Genomic DNA, 10,505 nt, shown 5'->3' with positions numbered 1-10,505 from the left:
CTCAATCGTCAATCGTCAATCCTCAATACTCAACCTTCAATCCTCAATCCTCAATCCTCGGTCATCAATCCTCAATCGTCAATCTCCAATACTGAATACTCAATATTCAATCCTCAATCCTCAATCCTCAACCCTCAATCCTCAATCCTCAATCCTCATTCTTCAATCCCCAATACCCAATCCTCAATCTTCAAATCTCTATCCACAAACATCAATTCTCATCACTCAACCCTCAACACTCAGTCCCCAGTCCTCAATATTCAATCCTGAATCCTCAATCCTCAATCCACAATCCTCAACGTTCAGTCCTCAATACTCAATCTTCAATGCTCATTCCTCAATCCTCAATCCTCAATTCTCAATCCTCAATCGTCAATCGTCAATCCTCAATACTCAACCTTCAATCCTCAATCCTCAATCCTCGGTCCTCAATCCTCAATCGTCAATCTCCAATCCTGAATACTCAATCTTCAATCCTCAATCCTCAATCCTCAATCCTCAATCCTCACTCCTCATTCTTCAATCCTCAATACCCAATCCTCATTCTTCAATCCTCAATCCTCAATCCTCAATTCTCAATCCTCAATCCTCAGTCCTCAGTACTCAAACCTCAATCCTCAACCCACAGCCCTCATCCTCAATCCTAAATCCTCAATCCTCAATCCTCAATCTTCAATCTTCAACCCTCAATACTCAATCTTCAATCCTCAATCCTCAGTCCACAATCTTCAATCCTCAATGCACAATCCTCAATCCTCAATCCTCAGTCCTCAATCCTCAATCCTCAATCCTCAAACCTCAATCCTCAACCGTCAGTCCTCGTCCTCAAAACTCAACCCCCAATCCTCAATCCTCAATCTTCAATCATCAATACTCTATCTTCAATCCTCAATCCGCAATCCTCAATCCTCAATCCTCAAACCTCAATATTCAACGCACAACCCTCAGCCATCAATCCTCAATCATCAATCCTCAATCCTCAATCCTCAGTCCTCAAACGTCAATCCTGAATCCTCAAACCTGAATCCTCAATCTTCACCCATAAGTCCTCAACAATCAATTGTCAATCCTCAATCCTCAATAGAATATCCTCAATTCACAGTTTTCAATACTCAATCCCCATTCTTCAATCTTCAAATCTCAATCCACAAACATCAATCCTCATCACGCAACCCTCAACACTCAGTCCTCAATCTTCAATCCACAATCCTCAATCCTCAATCTTCAATCCTCAATACTCAATCTTCAATCCTCAATCCTCAATCCTCAATCCTCGATCCTCAATCTTCAATCATCAATATTCAATCTTCAATCCTCAATCCTCAATACTCAATCCACAATCCTCAATTCTCAATCGTCAATGCTCAATACTCAATCGTCAATCCTCAATCCCCAATCCTCAATCTTCAATCCTCAATCCTCAATCCTCAATCCTCAATCCTCAATCTTCAAGCCTCAATACACAATCTTCAATCCTCAGTCCTCAATACTCAATAGTCAATCATCAATCCTCAATCCTCAATCTTCAATCCTCAAAACTCAAACTGCAATCCTCAGTCCTCAGTCCTCACTCCTCAATACTCATTCTTCAATCCTCAATACCGAATCCTCAATCTTCAATCCTCAATCCTCAATCTTCAATTCTCAATCCTCAATCCTCAATCCTCAGACTTCAAACACAAATACTCAACCCTCAGTCCTCGTCCTCAATCCACAACCCTGAATCCTCAACCCTCAATCTTCAATCATTAATGTTCAATCTTCAATCTTCAATCCTCAATCCTCAATCCTCAACCCTCAATCCTCAACGTTCAATCCTCAATACCCAATCCTCAGTCTTCCACCCTCAATCCTCAATACTCAATCCTCAATCCTCAATCCTCAATCCTCAATCCTCAATCCTCAATCCTCAATCTTCAATCCTCAATACTCAAACTGCAATCCTCAGTCCTCAGTCCTCACTCCTCAATTCTCATTCTTCAATCCTCAATACCGAATCCTCAATCTTCAATCCTCAATCCACAATCCTCAATTCTCAATCCACAATCCTCAATCCTCAGACTCCAAACACCAATACTCAACCCTCAGTCCTCGTCCTCAATCCGCAACCCTCAATCCTCAATCCTCAATCTTCAATCATTAATATTCAATCTTCAATCCTCAATCCTCAATCCTCAATCCTCAACTCTCAACCCTCAATGTTGAATCCTCAATTCCCAATCCTCAGTCTTCAATCCTCAATCCCCAATCCTCAATCCTCAATCCTCAATTCTCAGTCCTCAATCCTCATCCTTCTATCCTCAAAACCCAATCCTCAATCTTCAATCCTCTATGTTCAATCCGCAATACCCAATCCTCAATCTTCAACCCTCAACCCTCAATCCTCAATCCTCAATCCTCTGTCTTCAATCTTCAATCCTCAATGGTCAATCTTCAATCCTCAATCCTCAATAATCAACCCTCTATCCACATTCTTCAATCCTCAACACCCAATCCTCAATCTTCAATCCTCAGACCTCAAACATCAATACTCAACCCTCAGTCCTCGTCCTCAATCCACAACCCTCAATCCTCGATCCTCAATCTTCAATCATCAATATTCAATCTTCAATCCTCAATCCTCAATCCTCAATACTCAATCCACAATCCTCAATTCTCAATCGTCAATGCTCAATACTCAATCGTCAATCCTCAATCCCCAATCCTCAATCTTCAATACTCAATCCTCAATCCTCAATCCTCATTCCTCAATGTTCAACCATCAATACCCAATCCTCAGTCTTCAATCCTCAATCCTCAATCCTCAATGCTCAATACTCAATCGTCAATCCTCAGTTCTCAATCCCCAATCCTCAATCTTCAATCCTCAATCCTCAATCCTCAATCCTCATTCCTCAATCTTCAATCCTCAATACTCAATCTTCAATCCTCAATCCTCAATCCTCAATCCTCAATCCTCAATCCTCAATCCTCAATCCTCAATCTTCAATCCTCAATACTCAAACTGCAATCCTCAATCCTCAGTCTTCACTCCTCAATTCTCATTCTTCAATCCTCAATACCGGATCCTCAATCTTCAATCCTCAATCCACAATCCTCAATTCTCAATCCACAATCCTCAATCCTCAGACTTCAAACACCAATACTCAACCCTGAGTCCTCGTCCTCAATCCGCAACCCTCATTCCTCAATCCTCAATCTTCAATCATCAATATTCAATCTTCAATCCTCAATCCTCAATCCTCAATCCTCAATCCTCAATCCTCAATCTTCAATCCTCAATACTCAAACTGCAATCCTCAATCCTCAGTCTTCACTCCTCAATTCTCATTCTTCAATCCTCAATACCGGATCCTCAATCTTCAATCCTCAATCCACAATCCTCAATCCTCAATCCTCAATCCTCAATCCTCAATCCTCAATCCTCAATCCTCAATCTTCAATCCTCAATACTCAAACTGCAATCCTCAATCCTCAGTCTTCACTCCTCAATTCTCATTCTTCAATCCTCAATACCGGATCCACAACCTTCAATCCTCAATCCCCAATCCTCAATCTTCAATCCTCAATCCTCAATCCCCAATCCTCAATCCTCAATCTTCAATCCTCAATACTCAATCTTCAATCCTCAGTCCACAATCCTAAATCCTCAATCCTCAGTCCTCAAACCTCAATCCTGAATTCTCAACCCTGAATCCTCAATTTCAGCCCTCAGTCCTCAACAATCAGTTGTCAATCCTCAATCCTCAATAGAATATCCTCAATTCACAGGCTTCAATGCTCAATGCACAACCTGCAATCTTCAAATCTGTACCCACAAACATCAATTCTCATCACTCAACCCTCAACACTCAGTCCCCAATCCTCAATATTCAATCCTCAATCCTCAATCCTCAATCCTCAATCCTCAATCTTCAATCCTCGATACTCAATCTCCAATCCTCAATCCTCAATCCTCGGTCATCAATCCTCAATCGTCAATCTCCAATACTGAATACTCAATATTCAATCCTCAATCCTCAATCCTCAACCCTCAATCCTCAATCCTCAATCCTCAATCCTCATTCTTCAATCCCCAATTCCCAATCCTCAATCTTCAAATCTCTATCCACAAACATCAATTCTCATCACTCAACCCTCAACACTCAGTCCCCAGTCCTCAATATTCAATCCTGAATCCTCAATCCTCAATCCACAATCCTCAACGTTCAATCCTCAATACTCAATCTTCAATGCTCATTCCTCAATCCTCAATCCTCAATTCTCAATCCTCAATCGTCAATCGTCAATCCTCAATACTCAACCTTCAATCCTCAATCCTCAATCCTCGGTCCTCAATCCTCAATCGTCAATCTCCAATCCTGAATACTCAATCTTCAATCCTGAATCCTCAATCCTCAATCCTCAATCCTCACTCCTCATTCTTCAATCCTCAATACCCAATCCTCATTCTTCAATCCTCAATCCTCAATCCTCAATTATCAATCCTCAATCCTCAGTCCTCAGTCCTCAAACCTCAATCCTCAACCCACAGCCCTCATCCTCAATCCTAAATCCTCAATCCTCAATCCTCAATCTTCAACCCTCAATACTCAATTTTCAATCCTCAATCCTCAGTCCACAATCTGCAATCCTCAATGCACAATCCTCAATCCTCAATCCTCAGTCCTCAGTCCTCAAACCTCAATCCTCAATCCTCAAACCTCAATCCTCAACCGTCAGTTGTCGTCCTCAAACCTCAAACCCCAATCCTCAATCCTCAATCTTCAATCATCAATACTCTATCTTCAATCCTCAATCCGCAATCCTCAATCCTCAATCCTCAATCCTCAATCCTCAATATTCAACGCACAACCCTCAGCCATCAATCCTCAATCCTCAGTCCTCAAACGTCAATCCTGAATCCTCAAACCTGAATCCTCAATCTTCACCCATAAGTCCTCAACAATCAATTGTCAATCCTCAATCCTCAATCTTCAATCCTCAATACTCAAACTGCAATCCTCAGTCCTCAGTCCTCACTCCTCAATCCTCATTCTTCAATCCTCAATACTGAATCCTCAATCCTCAATCCTCAATCCTCAATCCTCAATCCTCAATCCTCAGACTTCAAACACAAATACTCAACCCTCAGTCCTCGTCCTCAATCCACAACCCTCAATCCTCAATCCTCAATCTTCAATCATTAATATTCAATCTTCAATCTTCAATCCTCATCCTCAATCCTCAACCCTCAATCCTCAACATTCAATCATCATTACCCAATCCTCAGTCTTCCACCCTCAATCCTCAATACTCAATCCTCAATCCTCAATACTCAGTCCTCAATCCTCAATCTTCAGTCCTCAATACTCAATCTTCAATCCTCAATCCTCAATCCTTAATCCACAACCTTCAATCCTCAATACTGAATCTTCAATCCTCAATCCTCAATCCTCAATCCTCAATCCTCATTCTTCAACCCTCAACAACCAATCCTCAATCTTCAATCCTCAATGTTCAATCCGCAATATCCAACCCTCAACCTTCAATCCTCAACCCTCAATCCTCAATCCTCAATCGTCAATCCTCTATCTTCAATCCTCAATACTCAATCTTCAATCCTCAATCCTCAATCCTCAATCCTCACTCCACATTCTTCAATCCTCAACACCCAATCCTCAATCTTCAATCCTCAATCCTCAGTCCTCAATTCTCAATCCTGAATCCTCAATCCTCAATCCTCAATGCTCAATACTCAATCGTCAATCCTCAGTCCTCAATCCACAATCCTCAATCTTCAATCCTCAATCCTCAATCCTCAAACCTCAGCCCTCATCCTCAATCATCAATCCTCAATCCTCAATCCTCAACCTTCAATCCTCAATACTCAATCTTCAATCCACAATCCTCAGTACTCAAACCTCAATCCTCAATCCTCAATCCTCAGTGATCAATCCTCAATCTTCAATACTGAATCGTCATTCCTCTGTCCTCGATCCTCAATCCTCAATCCTTAATCCTCAATCTTCAATCCTCAATAATTAATCTCCAATCCTAGATCCTCAATCCCCAATCTTCAATCCTTAATCCTGTATCACCAATCCTCAATCCCGAGTCCTCAATCTTCAATCCACAATGCTCAATCCTCAATCCTCAATCCTCAGTCCTCAATTCTCAATCCTCAATCCTCAAACCTCAATCCTCAACCGTCAGTCCTCGTCCTCAATCCTCATCCCTCAATCATCAATCCTCAATCTTCAATCCACAATACTCAATATTCAATCCTCAATCCTCAATCCTCAATCCTCAATCTTCAATCCTCAATCCTCAATTCTCAATCCTCAATCCACATTCTTCAATCCTCAATACCCGATCCTCAATCTACAATACTCAATCATCAATCCTCAATTCTCAATCCTCAATCCTCAGTCCTCAGTCCTCAAACCTCAAACCTCAATCCTCAACCCTCAGCCCTCATCCTCAATCCTCAATCCTCAATCCTCAATCCTCAATCTTCAATCCTCAATACTCAATCTTCAATAATCGATCCTCAATCCTCAATCCTCAATCCTCAATCCTCAATCCTCAATCTTCAATCCTCAATACTCAAACTGCAATCCTCAATCCTCAGTCCTCACTCCTCAATCCTCATTCTTCAATCCTCAATACCGAATCCTTAATCTTCAATCCTCAATCCTCAATCCTCAATCCTCAATCCTCAATCCTCAGACTTCAAACACCAATACTCAACCCTCAGTCCTCGTCCTCAATCCACAACCCTCAATCCTCAATCCTCAATCTTCAATCATTAATATTCAATCTTCAATCTTCAATCCTCAATCCTCAATCCTCAACCCTCAATCCTCAACGTTCAATCCTCGTTACCCAATCCTCAGTCTTCCACCCTCAATCCTCAATACTCAATCCTCAATCCTCAATACTCAGTCCTCAATCCTCAATCTTCAATCCTCAATACCCAATCTTCAATCCTCAATCCTCAATCCTCAATCCTTAATCCACAATCTTCAATCCTCAATACTGAATCTTCAATCCTCAATCCTCAATCCTCAATCCTCAATCCTCATTCTTCAACCCTCAACACCCAATCCTCAATCTTCAATCCTCAATGTTCAATCCGCAATACCCAATCCTCAATCTTCAATCCTCAACCCTCAATCCTCAATCCTCAATCCTCAATCCTCAATCTTCAATCGTCAATACTCAATCTTCAATCCTCAATCCTCAATCCTCAATCCTCACTCCACATTCCTCAATCCTCAACACCCAATCCTCAATCTTCAATCCTCAATCCTCAGTCCTCAATTCTCAATCCTCAATCCTCAATCCTCAATCCTCAATCCTCAGACCTCAAACATCAATACTCAACCCTCAGTCCTCGTCCTCAATCCACAACCCTCAATCCTCAACACCCAATCCTCAATCTTCAATCCTCAATCCTCAGTCCTCAATTCTCGATCCTCAATACTCAATCCACAGTCCTCAATGTTCAATCCTCAATACTCAAACCTCAATCTTCAATCCTCAATCCTCAATCCTCAATCCTCAATCCTCAATCCTCAGTCCTCTAACCTCAATCCTGAATCCTCAAACCTGAATCCTCTGTCTTCAGACCTCAGTCCTCAACAATCAGTTGTTAGTCCTCAATCCTCAATAGAATATCCTGAATTCACAGGTTCCAATACTCAATACTCAACCAGAAATCTTCAAATCTCTATCCACAATCATCAATTCTCATCACTCAACCCTCAACACTCAGTCCCCAATACTCAATCTTCAATCCTCTATCCTCAATCCTCAACCCTCAATCGCCAACCTCAAGCCTGAATACTCAATCCTCAATCCTCAATCCTCAATCCCCAATCCTCAATCCTCAATCCTCATTCTTCAATCCTTAATACCCAATCCTCAATCCTCAATCCTCAATCCTCAATCCTCAATCCTCAATCCTCAATCCTGAATCCCTGATACTGAATCCTCAATCTTCAGCCCTCAGTCCTCTACAATCAGTTGTCAATCCTCAATCCTCAATAGAATATCATCAATTCAGAGTTTTCATTACTCAATACTCAATCTGCAATCTTCAAATCTCTGTCCACAAACATCAATTCTCATCACTCAACCCTCAACACTCAGTCCCCAATCGTCAATATTCAATCCTCAATCCTCAATCCTCAATCAACAATCCTCAACGTTCAATCCTCAATACTCAATCTTCAATGATCATTCCTCAATCCTCAATCCTCAATTCTCAATCCTTAACCGTCAATCTTCAATCCTCAATACTCAATCTTCAATCGTCAATCCTCAATGTTCAACCATCAATACCCAATCCTCAGTCTTCAATCCTCAATCCTCAATCCTCAACCCTCCATCCTCAATACTCAGTCCTCAATCCTCAATCTTCAATCCTCAATACTCAATCTTCAATCCTCAATCGTCAATCCTCAATCCTCAATCTTCAATCCTCAATACTGAATCTTCAATCCTCAATCCTCAATCCTCAATCCTCAATGCTCATTCTTCTATCCTCAACACCCAATCCTCAACCTTCAATCCTCAGTCTTCAATCTTCAATCCTCAATAGTCAATCTTCAATCCTCAATCCTCAATAATCAATCCTCAATCCACATTCTTCAATCCTCAACACCCAATCCTCAATCTTCAATCCTCAATCCTCAATCCTCAATCCTCAATCCTCAATCTTCAATCCTCAATACTCAATCTTCAATCCTCAATCCTCAATCCTCAATACTCAATCCTCAATCCTCAATCCTCAATCTTCAATCCTCAATACTCAAACTGCAATCCTCAATCCTCAGTCTTCACTCCTCAATTCTCATTCTTCAATCCTCAATACCGGATCCTCAATCTTCAATCCTCAATCCACAATCCTCAATTCTCAATCCACAATCCTCAATCCTCAGACTTCAAACACCAATACTCAACCCTGAGTCCTCGTCCTCAATCCGCAACCCTCAATCCTCAATCCTCAATCTTCAATCATCAATATTCAATCTTCAATCCTCAATCCTCAATCCTCAATCCTCAATACTCAATCCACAATCCTCAATTCTCAATCGTCAATGCTCAATACTCAATCGTCAATCCTCAATCCCCAATCCTCAATCTTCAATCCTCAATCCTCAATCCCCAATCCTCAATCCTCAATTTTCAATCCTCAATACTCAATCTTCAATCCTCAGTCCTCAATCCTCAATCCTCAATCCTCAGTCCTCAAACCTCAATCCTGAATTCTCAACCCTGAATCCTCAATTTCAGCCCTCAGTCCTCAACAATCAGTTGTCAATCCTCAATCCTCAATAGAATATCCTCAATTCACAGGCTTCAATGCTCAATACTCAACCTGCAATCTTCAAATCTGTACCCACAAACATCAATTCTCATCACTCAACCCTCAACACTCAGTCCCCAATCATCAATATTCAATCCTCAATCCCCAATCCTCAATCCTCAATCCTCAATCTTCAATCCTCGATACTCAATCTCCAATCCTCAATCCTCAATCCTCGGTCATCAATCCTCAATCGTCAATCTCCAATACTGAATACTCAATATTCAATCCTCAATCCTCAATCCTCAACCCTCAATCCTCAATCCTCAATCCTCATTCTTCAATCCCCAATACCCAATCCTCAATCTTCAAATCTCTATCCACAAACATCAATTCTCATCACTCAACCCTCAACACTCAGTCCCCAGTCCTCAATATTCAATCCTGAATCCTCAATCCTCAATCCACAATCCTCAACGTTCAATCCTCAATCCTCAATCCTCAGTCCTCAATCCTCAATCCTCAATCCTCAAACCTCAATCCTCAACCGTCAGTCCTCGTCCTCAAAACTCAACCCCCAATCCTCAATCCTCAATCTTCAATCATCAATACTCTATCTTCAATCCTCAATCCGCAATCCTCAATCCTCAATCCTCAAACCTCAATATTCAACGCACAACCCTCAGCCATCAATCCTCAATCCTCAATCCTCAATCCTCAATCCTCAGTCCTCAAACGTCAATCCTGAATCCTCAAACCTGAATCCTCAATCTTCACCCATAAGTCCTCAACAATCAATTGTCAATCCTCAATCCTCAATAGAATATCCTCAATTCACAGTTTTCAATACTCAATCCCCATTCTTCAATCGTCAAATCTCAATCCACAAACATCAATCCTCATCACGCAACCCTCAACACTCAGTCCTCAATCTTCAATCCACAATCCTCAATCCTCAATCTTCAATCCTCAATACTCAATCTTCAATCCTCAATCCTCAATCCTCAATCCTCGATCCTCAATCTTCAATCATCAATATTCAATCTTCAATCCTCAATCCTCAATACTCAATCCACAATCCTCAATTCTCAATCGTCAATGCTCAATACTCAATCGTCAATCCTCAATCCCCAATACTCAATCTTCAATCCTCAATCCTCAATCCTCAATCCTCAATCCTCAATCTTCAAGCCTCAATACACAATCTTCA

Source organism: Calliopsis andreniformis, unplaced genomic scaffold (genome assembly GCF_051401765.1).
Source record: "Calliopsis andreniformis isolate RMS-2024a unplaced genomic scaffold, iyCalAndr_principal scaffold0155, whole genome shotgun sequence".
NCBI classification, from domain to species: domain Eukaryota; kingdom Metazoa; phylum Arthropoda; class Insecta; order Hymenoptera; family Andrenidae; genus Calliopsis; species Calliopsis andreniformis.
The sequence above is the reverse complement of the archived record's forward strand: the minus strand, read 5'-3'. Positions refer to the sequence as shown.